Below are 25392 nucleotides of genomic sequence, written 5' to 3' on the forward strand. Positions count from 1 at the left end.
TATTAAGAAGAGGTGGCAAGAATACACAGAAGAACTGTACAAAAAAGATCTTCATGACCCAGATAAACATGATGGTGTGATCACTCACCTAGAGCCAGACATCCTGGAATGTGAAGTCAAGTGGGCCTTACCATCACTACGAACAAAGCTAGTGGAGGGGATGAAATTCCAGTTGAGCTATGTCAAATCCTAAAACATGATGCTGTCAAGGTGCTACACGCAATATGCCAGCAAATTTGGAAAACTCAGCAGTGGCCACAGGCCTGGAAAAGGTCAGTTTTCATTCCAATCCCAAAGAAAGGCAATGCCAAGGAATGCTCAAACTACTGCACAATTGCACTCATCTCACACGCTAGGAAACAAATGCTCAAAATTCTCCAAGCCAGGCTTCAATAACACATGAACCGTGAACTTCCAGATGTTCAAGCTGGATTTAGAAAAGGCAGAGGAACCAGAGATCAATTGACAACATTTGCTGGATCATTGAAAAAGCAAGAGAGTTCCAGAAAAACATCTACTTCTGCTTTACTGACTATGCCAAAGCCTTTGACTGTGTGGATCACAATAAACTGTGGAACATTCTGAAAGAGATGGGTATACCAGAGCATCTGACCTGCCTCTTGAGAAATCTGTATGCCTCTTGAGAAATCTTGAGAAATATGTATGAGAAATCTGTAGGTCAGGAAGCAAAAGTCAGAACTGGACATGGAACAACAGACTGGTTCCAAATAGGAAAAGGAGTACGTCAAGACTGTATATTGTCACCCTGCTTATTTAACTTATATGCAGAGTACATCATGAGAAACGCTGGGCTGGAGGAAGCACAAGCTGGAATCAAGATTGCTGGGAGAAATATCAATAACCTCAGACATGCAGATGACACCACCCTTATGGCAGGAAGTGAAGAAGAACTAAAGAGCCTCTTGATGAAAGTGAAAGAGGAGAGAGAAAAAGTTGTCTTAAAGCTCAACATTCAGAAAACGAAGATCATGGCATCTGGTCCCATCACTTCATGGCAAATAGATGGGGAAAACAGTGGCAGACTTTATTTTGGGGGGCTCCATAATCACTAAGATGGTGAATACAGCCAGAAAATTAAAAGACACTTACTCCATGGAAGAAAAGCTATGACCAACCTAGACAGCATATTCAAAAGCAGACATTACTTTGCCAACAAAGGTCTTTCTAGTCAAGGCTATGGTTTTTCTAGTAGCCACGTATGGATGTGAGAATTGGACCATAAAGAAAGCTGAGCGCAGAATAATTGATCCTTTTGAACTGTGGTGTTGGAGGAGATTCTTGAGAATCCCTTGGATTGCAAGGAGATCCAACAAGTCCATCCTAAAGGAAATCAGTCCTGAATATTCATTGGAAGGCCTGACGTTGAAGCTGAAACTCCAATACTTTGGCCACCTGATGCGAAGAACTGACTCACTTGAAAAGACCCTGATGCTGGGAAAGATTGAAGGTAGGGGGAAAAGGGGACAGCCGAGGATGAGATGGTTGGATGGCATCACAGACTCAATGGACATGAGTTTGAGTAAACTCTGGGAGTTGTTGATGGACAGGGAGGCCTGGTGTGCTGCAGTCCATGGGTTGCAAAGAATCAGACACAAGTGAGCGACTGAACTGAACACCTAATGATTCAATAAGTAAGTTACTGAATACATACTGTATGACAAATATTGTTTTATATATATATACACACACACATACATGATACAGTGGAGCACAACCTTTTGCGGAGCTTCAATTCCAAAGGAGAGTCAGGAAAACAATAAGATGACAACAGAGAAGAATAATTTCAGATTGTGACTCATGTTATAAAGCAGACAAAGCAGAGTAATGCTATAGATACATCAGCTTTCAATTGCAGATACAAATTAGAATCAGTTGGAAAGTTTCTTTCATATACTAACGCTTGGGTTCTATCCTAGAGTATTAAATCATAGTCTCAGTTTTGTGATCACATGCACTTGCTGCAGTTTGTGTCATCATCTAAGGTGGTAAAAAGCAGGAGGAAAAATTTGGGGGTAAAGGAAGAATGCTGATATTGGTTTCTACAAAGAAATGTCTACACTCACACCACAATTTCTAAAGAGAGTTGACTATATCGATTGAAGTTTTTGAAGAAACATTTAGCCTGGGATATAGATTTTGGAACCAACAGCACACAGCTATCAGTTGAAGTCATATAAGGAAATTACTGAAGTGGAATATCTAGAGTGAAAAGACTACATGTCAAGGGACAGAAAACATAATGTGGCTCACCTGATGTTTACCTCAAAGGGGGTCATGTCTGTGTGCGAGCCCCACTCATTGAGTGTAAGAAGGATCTGTGACTTGATACTAAACAACCGATGGAATGGACATATACATGTGATTGCGTGACTATATAAGATTATAGCACTCATCTTACAGGTGTCTCTTTCCCTTTACTAACTGTGAAGAAACAAATGGTCACAACAGGGAACTTCATGTATTGAGGAATTACACATGACCTCCAGCTGCTATGCATGGCCTCCAGCTAAGAGACAGCAAGGAATTGAGAGCTATAAAACTGAAAGGAATTGAATTCTGCCAGTAATCTGAGTGAGTTTATAAATGGATCCTTCCCAAGTCAAGCCTCAGATGAGACCACAATCTTGTGTGTCTCTAAGCAGAAGACACATGTAAGCTATACCTGACCCATAAAAACTGAGATAACAAATGCATACTGCCTTAGGTCACTAAGAGAGTTGTAATATCATTACTCATCAGTAGATAATTAATATAATGAGTAGAAAGGATTATTGAAGGGAAAGGAACTGGAGGAACTCCTGGATGTAGAAAGAAAATAAGGTGAGAGTTACATTATAATGGTGGCTATAATTTAATTTTAAATACTATTATATAGGTGATGTGATATGATAGTGAACTTAAGGAAAATAATATAATTTTGCCTTCTGGTGTATGCGTTTTGTGTAATCTCACATACAAAGTGATGGTTAGAGCACTGGAAGAACAAAGGAGAGTATATTCTTCCAGTTAACAGCACCGTTTTCAGGAAATATTTCTGTGCTAGTGTTTCTGAAGTTCAGTTAAGATTACTTGCATGTGTGGCATAATTTTATGTAAGATTTGCTTTCATTATAACATTTTGTGGCTATACTGATCTAACAAAATGAAACAAAGCTTGTATATACACAGGTGGACTTGAAAGTGAAAGTTGCTCAGTCATGTCTGACCCTTTTCGACTGTACAGTCCATGGGATTCTCCAGGCCAGAATACTGGAGGGAGTGGCCTTTCCCTTCTCCAGGGGATCTTACCAACCCAGGGATCGAACCCAGGTCTCCTGCATTGCAGGCAGATTCTTCACCAGCTGAGCCACTAGAAGCCCAAGAATACTGGAGTGGATTTAGGTTTATTCAAATAGGAGGAGCTTCAGGAAAAGAATGATCAATACTCTGGAGGAGAGTAAGGATATCAAGTGAGATAAGAACTAATAAGTGTTCTTCAGATTTGTCAATTAAAATTTTAATAATTACTCTAACAACCAGAGCTTCAGTGGACTGGTGGTGGTGGTGGTTTAGTCACTAAGTTGTGTCTGACTCTTGCGACCCCATGGACTGTAGCCTGCCAGGCTCCTCTGTCCGTGGGGATTCTCCAGGCAAGAATACTGGAGTGAGTTGCCATTTCCTTCTCCAGGGGATCTTCCTGATGCAGGAATCGATTCTGGGTTGTGTCTGACTCTTGCGACCCCATGGACTGTAGCCTGCCAGGCTCCTCTGTCCGTGGGGATTCTCCAGGCAAGAATACTGGAGTGGGTTGCCATTTCCTTCTCCAGGGGATCTTCCTGATGCAGGAATCGATTCTGGGTCTCCTCATTGCGGACAGATTCTTTACTGACTGAGCTACAAGGAAAGCCCTAGTGGGAGTCCAAAGCCAGATTGCAGTAGGAGACAAAGAAGTGATAACAATCGAGTGTAAACTATTTGTTCCAGAATCTTAGCTGAGGAAAAGAGAGCTGGGGAAGTAGCTAGACTGTAACATATAGTACTGCTATAAGTTGACTTGAGGCCCCCAAGAGACACATGTTCAAATCCTATCCTTTGGTAGCTGTAAATGTGACCTTATTTGGAAATAAGATCTTTGCAGAAGTAACTAGGTTAGAACAAGGTCACACCACATTAGGGTTGGCCCTAGTCCAAAATAACTAGTGTCCTTAGAGAGGAAAATGAGAGCACAGGGAGGAGACCATGTGAAGACAGAGGCATATACACAGAGAGAGATGGCAGCCGCATGAAGACCAGCACGGGGACTGAGTTCTGCTGCTGTGACCCACAGGACGCCTGGGGCTACCAGAAGGTGGGAGAGGCAAGGCGGGACCCTCCTCTAGAGGCTTCAGGAGCATGGCTTGCTGAGGTCTTAATTTCAGACTTCTAGGTTCCAGAACTGTACAGCAATCAATTACTGCTGTTTTAAGTCACCTAGTTTCTGGGTAATTTGTTATGGCAGATTTAGGCAATTAATACAAATTTAAAGAAAATCTTACAATGCAAGTGTCTTAAATCTGCTCATTCTGAGAATTCAAGGCAGCAGAGAAATTGAACATTCAACGTGAAAAGTGAGACTTGAAAGGAGGAATATCCTAGAGGAGACAAGAGGAAAAGATCAAGAGGGAATGGCTAACATCCAGATCACTTCCTCACAAAACTACCTGAGTGACTAAAGGCAAATTCCTGGGCCCCAAAACTATGTCTAAAACTCTTGTCCCTGAGATTCTTCAATTATGATGATCTAAGCACACAAACATTTAAGAAACACTGATCTACTTACTTAAGTGTGGAATCTAAACAAGCAAAACCTCTAAGCTCGTAGATACAGAGAACAGATTGATGGCTGCCATGGGGTGGGGGGTTAAGGGGAAAAATGGGTAAAAGGAGTTAAAAGGTACAAACATAAAGTAAGTCCTGGGGGTATAATGTACAGCATTACATATAATACTTTATTTCACAATAGAAAGTTCCTAAAAGAGATCTTAAAAGTTCTCATCACAAAAAAGAAAAACCCTGAATGTTTCTGGTGATAAAGGTTAACTAGACTTACTGAATGGGTGATCATTTCACAATAGACAGAAATATTGGATCATTATGTTGTACACCTGAAACTAATACGTTATATGTCAATTAGACATTAAATAAAAATTTCATTAAAAAAATGAAACACTGATCTAGAATCCATGTAGATAAATCATGAAAATTTAGAATTTGAAGTTTTAAAATAACAATTCTGGTGTATGGAAATGGACACCAAGATTCATATTTGAATGCACAAAGCATTAGGAACCAGATAAGATTTGGTCCCATTAAATACTGAAAATAATTTTATTTAATTTTGGTTTTTCTATAAGAACACAAAACAGGTACAGTGCAGAGTCACAATCTTGAAAAAGTCCCTGCTTTTAAATATAGCTTTCTGACTATAACTTCTTATTTTTCTTTTCCATATGGCATGATGGCTGTTTTATATTTGTTTTCCAAAGTGGGTTATTTTTTTGGTTTTAATTAAAGCTTCTCAATCTGTTAATTATTTCATTCTTTATTTCCCCAACCCTTTCACTGTCTAGTCTCAGACTCACCTATAGGTCTGCCTTTAGTTTTCTTGCTGTTCCTCATCAATGCCAAATTTACTTCAAATCTACGTGTTTATAGGTGGTATCAGCCCCTCCAACTCTCCCAGTGAAATATAAGTGAGTGCATGCTCAGTTGTTCAGTCATGTAGAACTCTCTGCAACCCCATGACTGTAGCCCACCAGGCTCCTCTGTCCATGGGATTCTGTAGGCACGACTACTGGAGTGGGTTGCCAGTTCTACCTTCAAAGGATCTTCTCGACCCAGGGATGAAACCTGCATCTCCTGTGTCTCCTATATTGGCAGGCAGATTCTTTACCAATGAGCCACCTGGAATATAAGACCTATTCTCAAACATGCTATATTAGAAAGACCTAAGGAATTAACTGTACTTGTAGATTCTTAGGACCTATCCTCAAAGATTCTGATTTTGCATATCTAAACACAAATATCTGCATATTTTGATATTTTACATATCTGAATTCAAGAATCTGAATCTTCAGAAAGAATTTCATCTGATTCTAAAGTTGAATCAACATGGACATGCTTTCCAGAAACACTCCTCAAGGACCAAGGAGTATTCACTGCAAGCTCAAAATGATTATACAGTCTGAAGCAGCCAGAAATGTTAATGAGATCTTGGCAGCATTAAGAGCTATATAATATCCAGGTCAAGAAATGTAGTTTTCTATGCCCTGCAATGGCCAAATGGAGCTTGAAATACTGTGTTTGATTATGTATATCGTATTTTAAGAATGTGTTACTGTGTGGTACATTTTGATCTAGTGAGGATAATTCACATCATTGATGCCTATAAGGTACAGGGTTCAGGTCCTTGCCAGGGTGGTATTCCTATATCTTGTGGTGGCAGCTGTTTCCCAGAAACTTAAGAAATACTGTACTATTCTCTTGACCTGCAACCGCTCAATGAACTGTACTGTGGAGAGTTGCTTAGTTTTTAAAAAGGAATAATTAATTTACTCAATTGGCAACAAGGAAACTATGACAACTAAGGATCCATCTCATGATGTCCCACAATATTTTTTCCCAGCTTTATTATTATATAATTGACAAAGAAAGCTGTAAGATATTTTAAGTGCACATGATAATTTTATGATTTTATGTGGATTCCCTCCTTTTAAGGGAATTTCCAAGTAACACATCCACCACCTTAAATTTTGGTAAGATCATTTAAGTTCTACTATCTTAGTAAATTTCAAATGTACAGCATAGTGTCATCAACTTTGAGTCACCTTGTCAAACATTAGATCTTCAGACTTTTTTCCTCCTATAACTGAAAGTCTATACCTTTTATCAACCTCTCCTTATTTCCTGCATTCCTGAAAACTACTTTTCTACTTTGTTTCTATGCATTTGACTTTTTTTTTTATTCCACATGTAAAAGATATCATGAAGTATTTGTCATTCTCTGTCTGACTTATTCTATTTAGCATATTGCCCTCCAATTTTATTCACGTTGTCCATAAATTTCAGGATTTCCTTCTTAGTACTGAATTGTTGTTGCTTAGTCACTAAGTTGTATCTGACTCTTACAAATCCCTGGACTGTAGCTTGCCAGGCTCCTCTGTCCATAGGATTTCCCAGTCAAGAATACTGGAGTGGGTTGGCATTTCTTTCTCCAGGGGACCTGCTTAACCCAAAAACCAAACTCACGGCTCCTGCACTGACAGGTGGGTTCTTTTACCACTGAGCTACCAAAGTGAAAAGTGAAAGTGAAGTCGCTCAGTTGTGTCTGACTCTTTGTGACCCCATGGACTGTAGCCTACCAGGCTCCTCAGTCCATGGAATTCTCCAGGCAAGAATACTGGAGAATTGCCATTTCCTTCTCCAGGGGATCTTCCCAACCCAGGTATCAAACCCGGGTCTCCAGCACTGCAGGCAGACACTCTACCATCTGAGCCACCAGGGAAGCTCCTAATGCCGAAAAATATTCCACAAATACTTGATTCATTAATGAACACAGGTTGCTTCCATATTTTGGCTACTGTGAAAGATGCTATAATGAGCATGAGAAGGCAGATAGATATCTCTTTGAGATAAAGACTTCATATTATCCCACAATCTCTTAATGCCTTTTTATGTTTCAAGACTGCATCCAGGGCTAAAACATGGGACAAGACATTTTATGGATATCCTAGGCCACTTAAAATCCTGAGGAATCAAAAACTAAGAGCTAGAACCATATGATTTCTGATATTAATGTTTTATATATTTCCAGATCATCTCCCTTCCATCAATCTCTCTCTTTCCCTTTCTTTTCTTCCTCAATTTCCGTATTTCAACTCTCTCCTGGCAAAGCTAAGACCTACTTTTCCAGGTTAGTGGTTTTTGACATAGCTAGCAATTAGAATTACCTGGGGGACCTTTTAACACTTCAAACATCTGAGGCACCACCCAGAGAATGAAAACAATTCCCATAAATTTAAGACAATGAAACATCTCTACTTTTCTTCTTATGCATTTGAAATTACTAGTCCTTCTTCCTGCTTCATTTCAAAAGGAACTTCATTCATCTTACTGTAAGAAAATACTTTTCCATTAAAGTCAGTTTTTCTTTTACCTTTAGATTAGAAAAGTCAAAGTGTTAGTCACTCAGTCATGTCTGACTTTGTGACCCCATGGATTGTAGCCCACCAGACTTCTCCGTCCATGGAATTCTACAGGCAAGAATATTTGAGTGGATTCTCCAGGGGATCTTCCCAACCAAGGATCGAACCTGGTCTCCTGTATTGCAAGCAGATTCTTTACCATCTGAGCCATGTCTGTATCCTTCATCTAACTACAATTCTCACAAACTTTTCCAGATGGCTTAGTTTCTCCCTTTCAGATGCTGGGACAGAGAAAGATAAAATATATTTGGGGTGGGGATAAAAAGATATTTTTTATTTTCCTTCAAAACATTATACCCCAGATATGTTTCATCATTTAGATGAAAGACATAGAAATGGTAAACAAAGATTCACAAATATCCATATTGGTCATATGTTCAAGCAATCCAAGCTGTTCCATAATGAGGTTTATGTTTACTCTTGCTAAAATATTCATAGAGAAGACTGAGAGACAATTGTTAAAAGAGTGTGTGGGCATGTGCACTCATGCACAAATGAACACACACAGGAATATACGCACATGTTTCATGATTTTACCATTACTGGGTATAAAATCTCTCTTTCCACAATAGGAAAATGTCTCAATGATTTCATATCCTCAGAACTTCAGGATCTTTCTCAAAACAGTCTATCTAAAGAAGTTTTTAAAACATTAGCAAGCTGTTCAGAATTGGGCTCTGAAAGAATAAGTAACTAAATGGAAGCCTTGATACATTTATAAAATATATATCTTATCTCAATTGTCAATATTTCATTTTCTAACTTAGGCTGTGTGTAGTCACAGCTGTTGATTAGTTTGCTTTGAGAAAAACAAAACAAACAAGCTATTGACATTGCCAAATCTCTTGCAACAATATCCTTATTATTTATTTATTATAATGGCTTCTAGTTTCTTGTTATGCCAAAGTTTAAAATTTGTCAAGTCAGATGAAAATATGCGAGAGTGGAAACAACAAAAATGAAACAAATTAGCCTTCGAATCTATCACATATTATTATAAATATACTTTACATTTCTTCAAAAAACACTAAGTATCACTGGTACCCCTCAGCTAACACAATAACATAATTTTAGAAATGTCCCTTTATTATTTTCTTTTATCATGTAAAAACACCAGAAATAATTGGTTTATCTTAACATAATCAAAATTCTGTGCTGGAATTGTGTAAAAATATGTTTCCTGAGCAAGTTAAACTGGTATGACAGGGGAAAAAATGTCAATGTCATGTCATATTAATCAATTAAAATATCAGGATGAGGATTTTTATTCTTGTGTTTCTTTTACCCAATCCACAAAAATCTAGAGTTTAGTCCTAACTTTAAGCCAGTTCCCCTTATTCTAATAATTTATAATAAAATATTGGCAAGACCTATGAGAATCATAAAACTCTGAATATTTCAAACATTAGAAAGTAAAGCCCTAAAAATGTATTTAAATAAACTAGACTACTTAAAAATAATGATTCTGCTATAGCAGCAGTTAATCAAACCTTTCCTCTGAAGTATAATTAAGAGCAAAAGAGAATGAATTTGCACCCCCAGAGATCTATGGGACAAAGCATGTTGTTGTAATCCAAGCAAACATATTATTAAGTCTAGTACTAAAGATAAGAAACAATAATAATTTTACATAATAATAAATAAACTTTAATAAAAATTGACAAAAAATTAAATTCATCTGTTCTCAAGTTATCTAGCAATTTTAATAGTCTTAAATACTTCCTCGGTATAAGAAGCATACATTTAAGAAATGCCAATATTCAAAAATCTCAAAGCACTGAGGGCAGCATTTACTCAGAAATGATATTATTATATATTTTCAACCATATAAAAAGAGTTCTTAGATGTAAGACCTGTAGGAAAATGCAAGATTCAAACAAGACAAAATATTCACTGTGTAAAGGTGATAAAGAATAATGGTGTACAGACATTTTTCCAAAAAAGATATGCAGATTACCAATAAGTACATGAAAAAGTGTTCAACATATCTGATTAACAGAAAAACACAAATTAAAACCACAAAGAGGTATCACCTCATACATGTTAGATAGTTATCATCAAAAAGACAACATAACAGTGTTGGTGAGAATATGGAGAAGAGAAATCCTTATGCACTGTTGACACAGCCACTGTGGAAAACAGTATGGAGGCTCATTAAGAAATTAAAAAGAGAAGTGCCTTACAGGCCAGCAAGTCCACTTCTGGGCATATATACAAAGGAGATGAACACAGGAATGTGAAAAGATAGTTTCACTCCCATATTCATTGCAGCATTATTCACAACAGTCAAGATATGGAATAAGACCTAAGGGTCAGTTGATGGATAAATAGATAACACAGGTATGTCATATACATACAATGGAATATTATTCAGCCATGAGAAAGAAGGAAATTCTTCCATTTACAATAATATGGGTGGACTTTAAGAACATACTGCTAAGTGAAATGTCAGAGCAATAGAAAATAATATATGATATCACTTACTTGTACAATATTAAAGGGGGGATATGGAAAAAATAGGGAAACATTGGTCAAAGGGCACAAACTTCCAATTTTAAGACAAATGAGTTCTAATATGCAGCATGGTGTTTATAGTTAATAAACTGTATTATGAAATTGAAAGATGATAAGACAGTAGAACTGATATATTCCTACCACAGAAAAAGAAGTGGTAATTATGTGAAAAGATGAAGGTACTAAAGCTATAGGAGTAATCATTTTGCATTATGTCTATTAAATCAACATACTTATGTGGTAAACATGAATATGTTATATATCAATTATATCTCAATACAACTGGAAAATATACAATGAATTAGCTTGACTTTTAGGTGATGAAAGGGCTGCTGCTGCTGCTGCTGCTGCTAAGTTGCTTCAGTCGTGTCCGAGTCTGTGAAAGGGCTAGAGAGTGAATTGAAAAGGGAATGCACTATTCTAAATACTAGACAAGAGATGAATGACAAACCGTGAAATTCTACTCCTGTTTACAACACAGATAAAGTGTACAAACTATGTCCTGTGAGATAAATTACCCAAAGTTTAAACTGTCTTAACACTAGCTCAGTCTCATATACCGGGTACTACAACAAACTAATTTAACTATTATTTCCACAGATAGCATGCATTCACATGTTCCAAATATAAGACTATGGACAGTTTCACCAACTCATTTACCAGATCTGTCCTGAAACCAGACTATTAATCCCAGCCCCATAAATTCTATGTGATATTTCCTTAACTTTCCCTCTGTAAAGATGGGTGTTATCCCCTACTCAGCAAGTTTAACACTTCTAGCTTTATATGATCCACAGGTCTGCCTTGTGGTCTTGGTATTGTAATATTATGTAAAGATATCAGGACCGTATATAACTTCACACCAGTGACGTGTGCTTTTTCCCTTGTAATTTAAATTTAGGCACCCTCCCTGTGGGGCTTCCCAGATGGCGCTAGTGGTAAAGAACCCGCCTGCCAATGCAGGAGAGGTTAGAGTTGTGGATTCGATCCCTGGGTTGGGAAGTTTCCTGGATCAGGAAGATCCCTTGGAAAAGGGCATGGCAACCTACTCCAGTATTCTTGCCTGGAGAATCCCCATGGACTGAGGAGCCTGGTGAACTATAGTTCACTGGGTCACAAAGAACTGGACATGACTGAAGTGACTAACATGCACACCCTCTCTATATTAATTGACTCAAGGTGCTATAAACAAATAACAGATCAGGTGGCTTAGACAACAGAAATTTATTTTCTCAAACTTCTGAGGGCTAAATGTCCAAGATCAGAGCACTAGCATGGTCGATTCTCGTGAGAGCTCAGCAGGTAAGAAGGACAGCCCTACAGTATGTCTTCTTATTCTTGAGGTGAATTCGCTCAGTCGTGTCCGACTCTTTGCGACCCCGTGGACTGTAACCTACTAGGATTCTCTGTCCATGGGATTCTCCAGGCAAGAATACTGGAGTGGATTGCCATTTGCTTCTCCAGGAGATCTTCCCGACCCAGGGATCGAACCTGGGTCTCCCGCATTGGAGGCAGACGCTTTAACCTCTAAGCCACCAGGGAAGCCCAGACACAAATACTACTGGATCTGAGCCCCACCTTTATGACCTCATTTAATCTTAATTACTTTCTTACTCCAAATATAGTCATACTTGGGGTTAGGGCTTTAACATATGAACCTGGGGGTGGGGACACATATTCATATATAACATTTACATATGATATTCTACTTCTGTTTCCCCTAAATCCAGATCCTAACATGTAACATATTTGTTCTTTTCCAACAGCCTCAAAAGTCTTAACTCATTTCAGCATCAACTCTAATTCTAAAGTCCGATATAAAAGGGGTGTAAGTGATATATCCCAGGGGGAAAAATTATTTTCCAGCTGTAAACTGGTGAAACCAGACAAGTTCTGTGCTTCCAAAATACAATAGCAGGACAGGCATAAGATAAAGGATAAAGACCCCATTCTAAATGGGAAAAATTGAGTGATGGTCTCAAGTAAGATTAAAGTTAAAAGCCAAGCTGCACTAAATCCTGAGGCTAAAAATAATCATCTTTTTATTTATTTTTATTTAATTGGAGGCTAATTACTTTACAATATTGTAGTGGTTTTTCCCATACACTGACATCAATCAGACATGGGCATACATGTGTTCCTCATTCTGAACCCCCTATCCATCCCATCCCTCAGGGTCATCCCAGTGCATCAGCCCTGAGCACCCTTTCTCATGCATCAAACTTGGATGGGCAATCTATTTCACATATGATAATATACATGTTTCAATGCTGTTCTCTCAAATCATCCCACCCTCGCCTTCTCCCAGAGTCCAAACGTCTGTTCTCTCTGCCCATCTGTGTCTCTTTTGCTATCTCGCAGATAAAGTCATCATTACTATCTTTCTAAATTCCATATATATGAGTTAGTATTGGTGTTTTTCTTTCTGACTTACTTCACCCAGTTTTACCACCTCATTAGAACTGATTCAAATGCATTCTTTTTAATAGCTGAGTAATATTCTATTGTGTATATGTACCACTGCTTTCTTTTCCATTAATCTGCCGATGAGATTAGGTGGCTTCCATGTTCTGGCTATTGTAAACAGTTCTGCGATGAACATTGGGATACACGTGTCTCTTTCAATTCTGGTTTCCTCGGTATGTATGCCCAGCAGTGGGGTTGCTGGGTCATAAGGCAGTTCTATTTCCAGTTTTTTAAGGAATCTCCACACTGTTCTCCATAGTGGCTGTACTAGTTTGCATTCCCACCAACAGTGTAGGAGGGTTCCCTTATCTCCACACCCTCTCCAGCATTTTTTTGTTTGTAGACTTTTTGAAAGCAGCCATTCTGACAGGCGTGAAATGGTACTTCATTGTGGTTTTGATTTGCATTTCTCTGATAATGAGTGATGTTGAGCATCTTTTCATGTGTTTGTTAGCCATCTGTATGTCTTCTTTGGAGAAATGTCCGTTTCGTTCTTTGGCCCATTTTTTGATTGGGTCGCTTATTTTTCTGGAGTTGAGCTGCAGGAGCTGCTTGTATATTTTTGAGATTAATGCTTTGTCAGTTGCTTCATTTGCTATTATTTTCTCCCATTCTGAAGGTTGTCTTTTTATCTTGCTTATAGTTTCCTTCGTTGTGCAAAAGCTTTTAAGTTTAATTAGGTCCAGTTTATTTTTGTTTTTATTTCCATTACTCTGGGAGATGGGTCATAGAGGATCCTGCTATGATTTATGTCAGAGAGTGTTTTGCCTTTGTTTTCCTCTAGGATTTTTACAGTTTCTGGTCTTACATTTAGATCGTTAATCCATTTTGAGTTTATTTTGTGTATGGTGTTAGAAAGTGTTCTAGTTTCTTCTTTTACAAGTGGTTGACCAGTTTTCCCAGCACCACTTGTTAAAGAGATTGTCTTTTCTCCATTGTATATTCTTGCCTCCTTTGTCAAAGATACGGTGTCCATAGGTGCATGGATTTATCTCTGGGCTTTCTATTTTGTTCCATTTATCTATTTTTTCTGTCTTTGTGCCAGTACCATACTGTCTTGATGACTGTAGCTTTGTAGTATAGTCTGAAGTCAGGCAAGTTGATTCCTCCAGTTCCATTTTTCTCAAGATTGCTTTGGCTATTCGAGGTTTTTTGTTCTTCCATACAAATTGTGAAATTATTTGTTCTAGTTCTCTGAAAAATACCATTGGTAGCTTGATAGGGATTACATTGAAACTATAGATTGCTTTGGGTAGTATACTCATTCTCACTATATTGATGCTTCCAATCCATGAACGTGGTATATTTTTCCATCTATTTGTGTCATCTTTGATTACTTTCTTCAGTGTTTTATAGTTTTATATATATATAGATCTTTTGTTTCTTTAGTTAGATTTATTTCTAAGTATTTTATTCTTTTGGTTGCAATGGTGAATGGAATTGTTTCCTTAATTTCTCTTTCTGTTCTCTTATTGTTAGTGTATAGGAATGCAAGGGATTTCTCTGGGTTAATGGTATATCCTGAAACTTTACTATATTCATTGACTAGCTCTAGTAATTTTCTGGTGGACTCTTTAGGGTTTTCTATGTAGAGGATCATGTTATCTGCAAACAGTGAGAGTTTTACTTCTTCTTTTCCAATTTGGATTCATTTTATTTCTTTTTCTGCTCTGATTGCTGTGGCTAAAACTTCCAAAACTATTTTGAATAGTAGTGGTGAGAGTGGGCACCCTTGTCTTGTTCCTGACTTTAGGGGAAAAGCTTTCAGTTTTTCACCATCGAGGATAATGTTTGCTGTGGTAAAATAATCTCTTTGTTAAACCCTCCAGCCCACTAGAATGAGGGCACCATCCCAATGGTTCTGTGGGGAGGCCCTGGTCCTTCAGCTTAGTAGGGTGGCCCACCCACTAGGTGCTGGACTTTGGCCTTGCCCCTGCGGCACAGGGTGGTGATATTTTGGCACCCCAAAATGGAAGAGGCTCTCTTTAAAACCAGTAGGAATTAGTCCTGCACCATGAGTTTGTGTTAAGGTGGGAAGTTCTGCAGATAGCTTATTTGCCTTGGGGTCATTCTTCCCTTCTCTTGAAGGAAGAAGCATGTTCACAGCCAAAGAGCCTATTGTGCCACCCTGCAGAATCTAAGAAGTTTGACAGCCTTCCTTCCTTTTGTCCGTCTCCTCCTCCTTCAGTTCAAACTAGTAGTGTTTCTACTGGTAGAATCCCATAATCTCTTTATTAAGAGACAGTATAGCTATAACTTTGGTGTTCTCAGAACATGCTTTCCCATTTTGTTCAATAATGAGAAGCTGAGAACTTTCCAAATCTTTAAGTTCTGATCACTTCTCTGCTTCACTCATGCTCCTTTAATTCATCTGCTTCCTCTCACAATTTAGTGTAGGCATTCAGGAGACCCCAGGGAGCACCTTCAACATCTTGTTTAGATATCTCTTCAGCTAAATATCCAACTTCACCATTTTACCTTCCAAAAACAGAAAAACAATTCAGCCATGTTTCTTGACACTTTTTATCAATGGATTACCTTTTCACCACTGTCCAACAGTGTATTCTTCATTTCTGTCTGAGACCATATCAGAATGGATTTTAATGTCCATATTTCTATCAACATTTTGTTCCTGATTATTTATGTATTCTCTATATAGAGAGAAGCTTTCTCTCCAGCTCTCTTTCTTCTTTTGTTTGGTTCCTGAGCTTTCACCAGAATCACATTTAATGTCCATATTTCTGGACATTATGATGAAATAAATATTCTAGACTGATGAAATAAAATTAAAATTCATATTTCATGGCAAGAAAATAATTATTTAAACTTTTTTTTTTCCTTCTGTACATCTGGGCCTCCTCTATCCCTTTAGTGTGCATTGTTCATTAGAATTAACCAGATCTCCTTAGGAAGTAACAGTCCTGCTTAATCCTGTACAGGGTCCTTATGATCCACCACTTGATTTGTTTGCATGAATTTGCAATGTGTAAGCTGTCATTTTGTGTCACTCTTTGTCTTAAAAAGTGTATATAACTGTATTTTGACTTCTAATGGCAGAATAGTGCTCAGAGCTTTCTAAAGACTGCCTACAGGATTATAATCCTCAGGTTGATTTAACAAAATTTTCTAGTTCTTCTCAGATTGACTATTAATTAATATTTAATCCATATTACCAACAGTCCCCTCACAACAATATAAGCTTTTTCTAAAATTCAGTCTATAACATTTCCAATGTCAAAGGGTGCTAGTTCCCCTATGGTGAGTTTTTATCCAAGATCCAAACCCACACTTCAAGGTTGGTAAACTCGATTCCTCAGATTTGGGGATGTGCTTCAGCACAAGTTTTGGTGACTAACTAGATTCTACTCTCTAGTTCTGATGACCTCTGCTGCCTCCTATATGCTTTTCTCAGCTCTGCAGATTTCTTGATTTAGAAATTCTCTTTGCATCTGATCCAGAAAGATAACAAATTGTAATACAGGTTCATAGATATATTCTTTTCTTCATTAGCATTTTTATCTTAGAAATAATCAAACTTTTAAATTCTATTATAAAATTGAGGACATTCAAATTTTTAGACTAGTTTGTTTGAACTTAATTTTTTCAAATAGAAATATTCATAAGTATTAGCAAAAATATCAAGATTAAAACCTGTCCATTGAATCTTGGATACAAAATATTAGCGAGGCAATCTTTCTCCAGGAAAAGGTAAGAGAAAAAGATAGAGAAAGAAAATTCCCAAAGATATCCAAAACTTGATTTAAAAATTCTTTGGAATTAGCAGAAAGTATTAAGATAAAGGAAACACCTTTGGGTTTAATAAATATGACATATTAGAGAAAGCAGCCTGAATATACATTCCTCAAATTACAAGTATTAAGATATATTTAACATGTCTGAAATGAAACTGATAAAGTCTTATGAGGTTTGTATTTTCACATGTACTAGTCAATTTATTTCAAATACTCAGCTAAACTGATAGTAAAAAGTTTGTTTCTCTGTTGTAGGGAATCAGAATGCAAAAATTATATTCACCCAGAAGAGGCTGACTGATTTCTTTAGTCTTAAACTGAATCTTTAACTATCACTATGAACTCATCAAAAATATACTGAATAAAAAATAAATCCTACACTGAATGCTTTCGGTAATGCCTTAATATTTTTGGTTCCTACCAATTTTCTGTCACTGTTCATTAGGCAAGTAATTATTCTTTTCTTCTATTTACATTTTTTCTTCATTCACCACACTTCTAAAATATAAGTGGGTGGACATTAGTTTCAGGAAGAAAAGTTAGGCAGTGAATGAAAATTTTATTAGCTAAGTAGAAATTAAGAAACATTATTCAGATAAAGTTTCATTCTTAAAAGAAAATATATTCATTGCTAGTCCTGATAATCTTTCATTGGCAAGAGATTTCAGAAGCACTTTTGAGATGCGAACTGTAGAACTGACAGTGAATAAATACTTAAGGGAGGTGGTGTAGTATATTGGTGTTAGACTTCATTTTGAGCTGCATTTCTGCCAATATTAGCTGGGTGATCTTGAGAAAGTGACATAAAACCTTTGCATCTTTGTTTCCTTATCTTTAAGACATTATGAAGTAATGATTATGGTAGTTTTCTTTTAATTTTGCATTCTAGTGTTTATTTCTACATTCTTTAATGAACATACTGTGATATACCTATCAATTTATTTCCCCGCCTTGGTCTGTATGAGAGCAAGTGATCTGATATCACTCCATTTCTGGATATCCTGATTAGCTTAAATCAGTAGCATATTCTACTGGTTATAGTGATTGATTAGCTCAGGATGGGTAGATATACAGCTCATCTGAGGAGATAACTCTCTGAGACTTCTTGGAATGAAGCCTTCCAGTATTTCCAATACTTTTTTTTTTTAATTTTTTTTTTTTTCTTTTTAGGTATAAGGTTGTTTTCTCTATAAACTGCAACAATCTTGCAACCGAAAGGGAGCCACTACCAGGAGTCTACCTAGATAACATATAGCCAAGAGACATATCCTTGCCCATGTGGGCCCAACCAAGTTATGTTGTAAACTTTGTTGTTTAATCCAATTTGATTTAATTTTCTATGAAGGACTTAGTTGCAAACTAAGGACTTATGACTAATTGTTTCCTAATGGTTATTGTGAGGATTAAGTAATGTGATATAAGTAAACCACTTAACAATACTTGGCACCTAGTGGTCTCTTAATAATACACATCTAAGGATGAATGACATGTGAACAGCTTAGACAATAAAAAGAGCTTCCATAATTTCTACCAACAGTAATTCTTCCCCAGCATGCATTTAATTTTAATTCAATTCAGCAAGTACACATTAATTTATTCATTAACTCAATCAATATTAGGGAATTCATTATAAACAAGGCATTGTGCCCAGGACTGTCGGTTATACTGAGAAATATAATAATGGTTACTTCAGTACTGTAGCTGATAGAAAGAAACCAATATTTTAGTGAATTTAATAATTTATAATCTCCCAAAGAAACAAGCATTTTGATAATTGTATAAACAGTATGTGATCATGTGCCAAATTATGTGGTACCTAGGCAGACAAGCATCATATATAATCCACTAAAGTAAAAAAAAAAAAATAGTATAAAAGTAATAAAATACTAAAAATAGATCTAATATACTGTAGAGAAAACTCTTGGTTATTAAATTTTATTAGCTAAGATAATAAAGACTAAGTATGTGAGAAACAAAATCTAATATCCCAAATACATAATTTCTATTCTCTTCTCTTTAGTGCTTATTTTGTGATTTTATGTTATCTCTGCTTAAAAATTCTTTGGGGTTGTTAGTCTTGCTTGAATACACCAAAGTTTTGCTATACTAGAATCCCTCTGGCTCTGCATTATCAGAAAACAGTGACAAGACAGGACTCTTCAGGTATTTCCAATAATGAACACTTCTAGAAAGAGTTAAAGAAAAATTCAGGGAGAGGATCAGAGAATTTCAGTGATAGAAGTAACTTTTAAGGTTATATATCCAGCTCTCTACTCAAATTATTTACAGTGAATTTCAGAAAATAAGTTATTAAAATAATTTCTTGGTATATAAAGAGAGAACAGTAAGATTAGAGTTCAGAAATGAGAGAGAGAAACATCTTAGACAGAGAGAATGATGTGTAAATAGTCTTTTAAAAATGACATGAAATGCCCTCTATAAAAATCTGATAATAACTCGCAACTTTTATCCAAGGGCAAAAAAAAAAAAAAACCCTCAACCTCTTGTTTTCCTTTTAAAATACTCCCACAACTGTTAAAAGGTTATGATAATGATTCATGAAAGAATGTGCTTGGGTCTCTGTGCTAGACACAAGAATAGAATGAATATGTATAACATAAGTCACACTGCCGGTTGGTAAACCAGAGGGACTGAAGAGAGGGCGATTGATTGAGGTCACAGAAAGCCTGAGGAGATGCACTTAGATGTTCTGCTGAGTATGAATTGTGTTCACAGCCTAAGGGTGCGAGTGAGTGTGGATCCACTGGTCTGCTTCTAAGAACTCTGTTCATTTGTTTTGTTTTGCTTTGTTTTGTTTTGGCCATAGGGTCTCAAGTCTCAGGATCCTATTATAGAATTCTTATTAGCTAAGTTTTGTTTTTTTTTTTTTTCTCTTTTCAGCCTCTTAGGGTCAAAGGAAAAATTCTCTTTTCTCCTTTACAGGAACACTTGTTAGTTGAATTTTACCTTCTTTCTTGATGCCAGCTTTTCATTTCAGACACTTTTATTTAAGGATGCTCTAATTTTCATATCCTGCAAGACTTTCTGTATTTCCATAACTTGTTACAACATGGAAGAGTATCAGCCTTCCCCCTTCCCAGTTCCATTGAATCTATTCTAGAATTCTGTATTTCCCATGCTGGTTCCAGATTAAGCCTTGATTAAAATCTCCAATCACAACTGAGAATACTGTAAATTTATGCTAATTGCTATAGACTGAATTCATTTTTGTTCTCCCATAACTTCATAGGTTAATGACCTATTCTTCAGTGGAATGGTATTTGGAGGTGTGGCCTTTGGGCAGAGATCAGGTTTAGATGAGGTCATGAGGGTGGAGTTCCCATGATGGAATTGGTGCCCCTACAAGAGGAGAAGAGACAAGAGTTCTTTGTCCACCATGTAAAGATACAGTAAGAAGATTGCTGCCTGCAAACTGGAAGCTCTTCCCGACCTCCAGAACTGTAAGAAATGTATTTGTTTTTTTAGCCATCCAATTTATGATATTTCATTATAGCAGCCCCAGTTGACTGAGGCATTTGTTTAAAAAAAAAATCTCTGTTACAAAAAATATAGACTTATATCCAGTCTCTTTAAAGCATAACTGACTAATTTTGGCCAGTTCTCAAGAAGAATTAAAGATTATGTGAAGGTGAAGAGAGACAGACAAATATGAGTTCAAATCTAGACTATTTTTCAGTTTTGGAATACTTTATCAGAATTGTTTTACTTCTCTGAGTTTTAGTTAATGCATTTCTAAAACATATTTATAACATCCACAAAGTTGAGGGGATCTGATTACTGAGTTGAGGCTGACCCACTGATTAATGTGATGACTTCTCTATGGCTTGCCTGAAAGCTTCTTTCTCCTTTACAGCTCAAGTAGGTACCCTTTTGAGTTTGGGTTTCCCATTAAAAACATCCTTCCAGATGGAGGCAAACTATTTTTAGGTTAAGTGTTCTTTAAAATATTTTTTGAGTGTGTATGTATACGACAAGGACTCTTCTAGGTCTTTGTGATTCATTCGTAAGTACTACAGAAAAAAGAACCCTTGCTAAAATGTTTGAATTTCATATTTAAATAGTTACTCCCTTTTCTAGCACCCCAAGTATATAATTTCTAAATATACTATATAAATTTATTATATACTCTATAAATGTGCTTGAGGATAAAATGTGACCATCTTTGCATTATTATACCTATATACCATCAGTAAATATTGATTCACTCTATGTAAAGTCACAGGTTTTTGGAAAATATTCAATTCTATAAATTTTCACCTGTATATGAAATGTCTTAATTTGAATTTCTCTAGAAGCAGACCCTGAGAAAAGGATTTGAGTGCAGACAGTCCCTGATTTATAAAGGTATAACTTAGGATTCTTTTACTTTACAATAGCAGGAAAGCAGTAAAAATCATTCTTCAGTTTTTGAATTTTTATCTTTCCCTGGGTTGATGATATGTGGTACCTTACTCTGTGGTGATGCTGGGCAGTAGCAGTGAGCCACGACTCCCAGTCAGTCACATGGTCATGAAGGTAAACAACTGATTCAAGTGTGTGTGTGTGCACACGTGCGCTTGTGTTCAGTTAGGTATGACTCTTTGCAACCCCATGGACTGTAGCCAACCAGGCTCTCTTTCCAACGAATTCTCCAGGCAAGAATACTAGAGGAGGTTGCCATTTCCTCCTCCAGGGGATCTTCCCAACCCAGGGGTCAAACCCATGTCTCCTGCATCTCCTGCATTGGCAGGTGGGTTCTTTACCACTGAGCCACCTGGGAAGTCCAAACTGATACACTTACAACCACTCTAGATATACACAACCACTCTGTTTTGAACATTCAGCATAGTGTTCAACAAGGTAATGAACTATTCAATATTTTACTAAAAAATAGGTTTTGATAATTTTGATAAGATAATTTTGCCAGAAGATAGGCTAATGTAAGTATTCTGAGCATGCCTACAGTATACTAGGCTAGGTTATAATGTTTGGCAGGTTATAATGTTAGGTGTATTAAAAGTATTTTTGACATGATATTTCAATTTACAGTGGGTTTATAGGAATGTAAACCACTGTAGGTTAAGAAAGATCATGAATAGTTTATTGAGGGAGCTAAAACTAAAAATGCCATCATGGAAGAGCAGTGACACAGGGAAGAAAAAAGAAAACTAAAATTTATAGGGTGCATTTTCAAACATATCACCAAGTTGGACAACTGTAGCTTAATCCCACCAGGAAGCTCAAGGAACCAGTGTGAAATGAATACGTCAGAGGTATTCTCAAGAGGTTAAGAAGCTTGCTTATTTACCCAACTTCTGTGAGTATAATAATTGTTTGAGGGCTTTCCCTACAGAGAATTAATTCCCTAGGGTTTTGCATCTATGTCTACAACTCTGGCAAAGATGCTGGCTGGGAGGTGGACCTATAATCACAGAAACAGTAACTTATCAAGGGGATATGGGCAGGATACCAACAGTGTGCACTGTATGAATCTTAGAGAAAACTCTTTGTAAGGGAGGAATAACCATGACAGAGTTGTTGTTCAGTCATGTCTGACACTTTGCGACCCCATGGACTGCAGAACACCAGGCTTCCCTGTCCTACACTGTCACCTGGAGCTTGCTCAAATTCATGTCCATTGAGTTTGTGATGCCATCCAACCATCTCATCTTCTGTCATCACCTTAGCTTCCTGCCTTCAATCATTCCCAGAATCAAGGTCTTTTCTAACGAGTCGGTTCTTCGCATCAGATGGTGAAAGTATTGAAGCTTCAGCTTCAGCATCAGTCCTTCCAGTAAATATTAAAGACTGATTTTCTTTAGGATTGAATGGTTTAACCTCCTTCCAAACCAGTCCCTTGCAGTCTCAAGAGTCTTCTCCAACACCACAGTTCAAAAGCATCAATTCTTCAATGATCAGCCTTCTTTATGGGCCATCTCTCACATCCATACATGACTACTGGAAAAACCATAGCTTTGACTAGATGGACCTTTGTTGGCAAAGTAATGTCTCTGCTTTTTCATACACTATCTAGTTTTTGTCATAGCTTTTGTCCAAGAAGCAAGCATCTTTTACTTTTGTGGCTGAAGTCACCATCTGCAGTGATTTCAGAGCCCAAGAAAATAAAGTTTCTCACTGTTTCTAATGTTTCCCCATCTATTTGCTATGACGTGATGGGACTGGATGCCATGATCTTCATTTTTTGAATGTTGACTTTGAAGCCAGCTTTTTGTCTCTCTTTCACCTTCATCAGGGGGCTCTTTAGTTCCTCTTTGCTTTCTGCCATAAGGTGGTGTCTTCTGCATATTGGAGGTTATTTATATTTCTCTGTCAATCTTAATTTCAGCTTAGGCTTCATCCAGCCTGGCATTTCTCATGATGTGCTTTGCATATAAGTTAAATAAGCAATATACAGTCTTGACATACTCTTTTCTCAATTTGGAACCATTGTGCCATGCTTGGGGCTAACTGTTGCTTCTTGACCTGCATACAGGTTTCTCAGGAGGCAAGTAAAGTGGTCCTGCATTCCCAGCTCTCAAAGAAGTTTCCAGATTGTTGTGATCCACATAGTCAGGGCCTTTAGAATAGTCAATGAAGCAGAAGTAGATGCATCTCTGGTCCTTTTCTAAATCCAGTTTGAACATCTGGGAGTCTTCAGTTCATATACTGTTGAACCCTGGCTTGGAGAATTTTGAGCATTACTTTGCTAGCATGTGAGATGAGTGTACTTGTGTGGTAGTTTGAACATTCTTTGGCATTGCCTCTCTTTGAGACTGGAATGAAAACTGACCTCTTCTAGTCCTATGGCCACTGCTGAGTTTTCCAAATTTGCTGACACATTGAGTGCAGCATTTAACAGCATCATCTTTTAGGATTTGAAATAGCAGCTGGAATTCCATCAACTCCACCAGCTTTGTTCTTAGTGATGCTTCCTAAGGTCCACTTGACTTCACATTCCAGGCTATCTGGCTCTAGGTGAGTGATCACAGCATCATGGTTATCTGAGTCATGAAGATCTTTTTTGCATAGTTCTGTTATTCTTGCCATCTCTTGTTAATATTTTCTGCTCCTGTTAGGTCTATACCATTTCTGTCCTTTATTGTGCCCATCTTTGCATGAAATGTTCCCTTGGTATCTCTAATCTTCTTGAAGCGATCTCTAGTCTTTCCCATTCTATTGTTTTCCTCTATTTCTTTGCACTGGTCACTGAAGAAGGCTTTCTTATCTCTCCTTGCTCTTCTTGGAAATCTGCATTCAGATGGGTATATCTTTCCTTTTCTCTTTTGCCTTTTGGTTCTCTTCTTTTCACAGCTATTTGTAAGGCCTCTTCAAACAACTATTTTGTCTTTTTACATTTCTTTTTCTTGTATAATGTCATGAACCTCCGTCATAGTTCATCAGGCACTCTGTCTATCAGATCTGATCCCTTGAATCTATATGTCACTTCCACTATATAATCATAGTGAAGTGAAGTCGCTCAGTCGTGCCCAACTCCCCATGACCCCATGGACAGTGGCCTGCACCAAGCTCCTCCATTCATGGGATTTTCCAGGCAAGAGTACTGGAGTGGGTTGCCATTTCCTTCTCCAATATAATCATAAGGGGTTTGATTTATGTCATACTTGAATGGCCTAATGGCTTTTCCCTACTTTCTTCAATTTAAGTCTGAATTTTGTAATAAGGAGTTCATGATCTGAGCCACAGTCAGCTCCTGGTCTTGTTTCTGCTTACTGAATAGAGCTTCTCCATCTTTGGCTGCAAAAAAATATAATCAATCACATTTTGATATTGACCATTTGGTGATGTCCATGTGTAAAGTTTTCCTTGTGTTGCTGGAAGAGAGTGTTTAAAATTTTCTTCTCTCATTTATTTCCAAGGTCTACAACATCTTACTTGACCTGTGTACTGACACAACCTTTAAAGGCTTACTTTTACAACTCTCACTAGCCCCTTAATATAGATCAATTTCAACTCTGCTGCGGAATTCAGAGTGTTATCTAGCCTGTCATTCTTTTTGTTCAGACACTCCTTTTGACATTCCTTCTAGTACATATTTCTGGGCTCTATCGCCAATCACTTCTTACATCTCTTGCTCTCGTCTTCTTTTCCGCTTCCCTGAATCTCATAATCACAATGTCAGAGCAAATCTTGTGGGCTCACTCTCCAAATGACCTTCTTGTGACACTTCACATTTCCTCTGCCACAACTACTCACTACTGCCAGAATATCCTAATAGTCTCCCTTTGCTGCCACTCTTGTCCCTCTAGCTGATTCTCTGCCAAGAAGTCAAAGTGATCTCTGAAAATCATAAGTCATCTCCTATCATTCCTGTGTTTAAAACTTTCTTCTCTCATTTATTTCCAAGGTCTACGTGGTCTTACTTGACCTGTGTACTCACACAACCTTTAAATGCTTAC

At 37.3% G+C, this 25392-nt stretch overlaps 1 protein-coding gene and 1 non-coding gene across 3 annotated transcripts in view; both read right to left on the reverse strand.

The window, feature by feature from the left end:
* The window catches only part of CCSER1 (coiled-coil serine rich protein 1), a 1465340-nt gene that overhangs the window by 562265 nt on the left and 877683 nt on the right, over positions 1-25392 (reverse strand). The window lies entirely within an intron of this gene.
* Positions 12228-12299, reverse strand: TRNAW-CCA. The gene has a single exon. It is a non-coding gene; the product is annotated as a tRNA-Trp (tRNA).

Source organism: Capra hircus, chromosome 6, assembly GCF_001704415.2.
Source record: "Capra hircus breed San Clemente chromosome 6, ASM170441v1, whole genome shotgun sequence".
In the NCBI taxonomy this organism is placed as follows: domain Eukaryota; kingdom Metazoa; phylum Chordata; class Mammalia; order Artiodactyla; family Bovidae; genus Capra; species Capra hircus.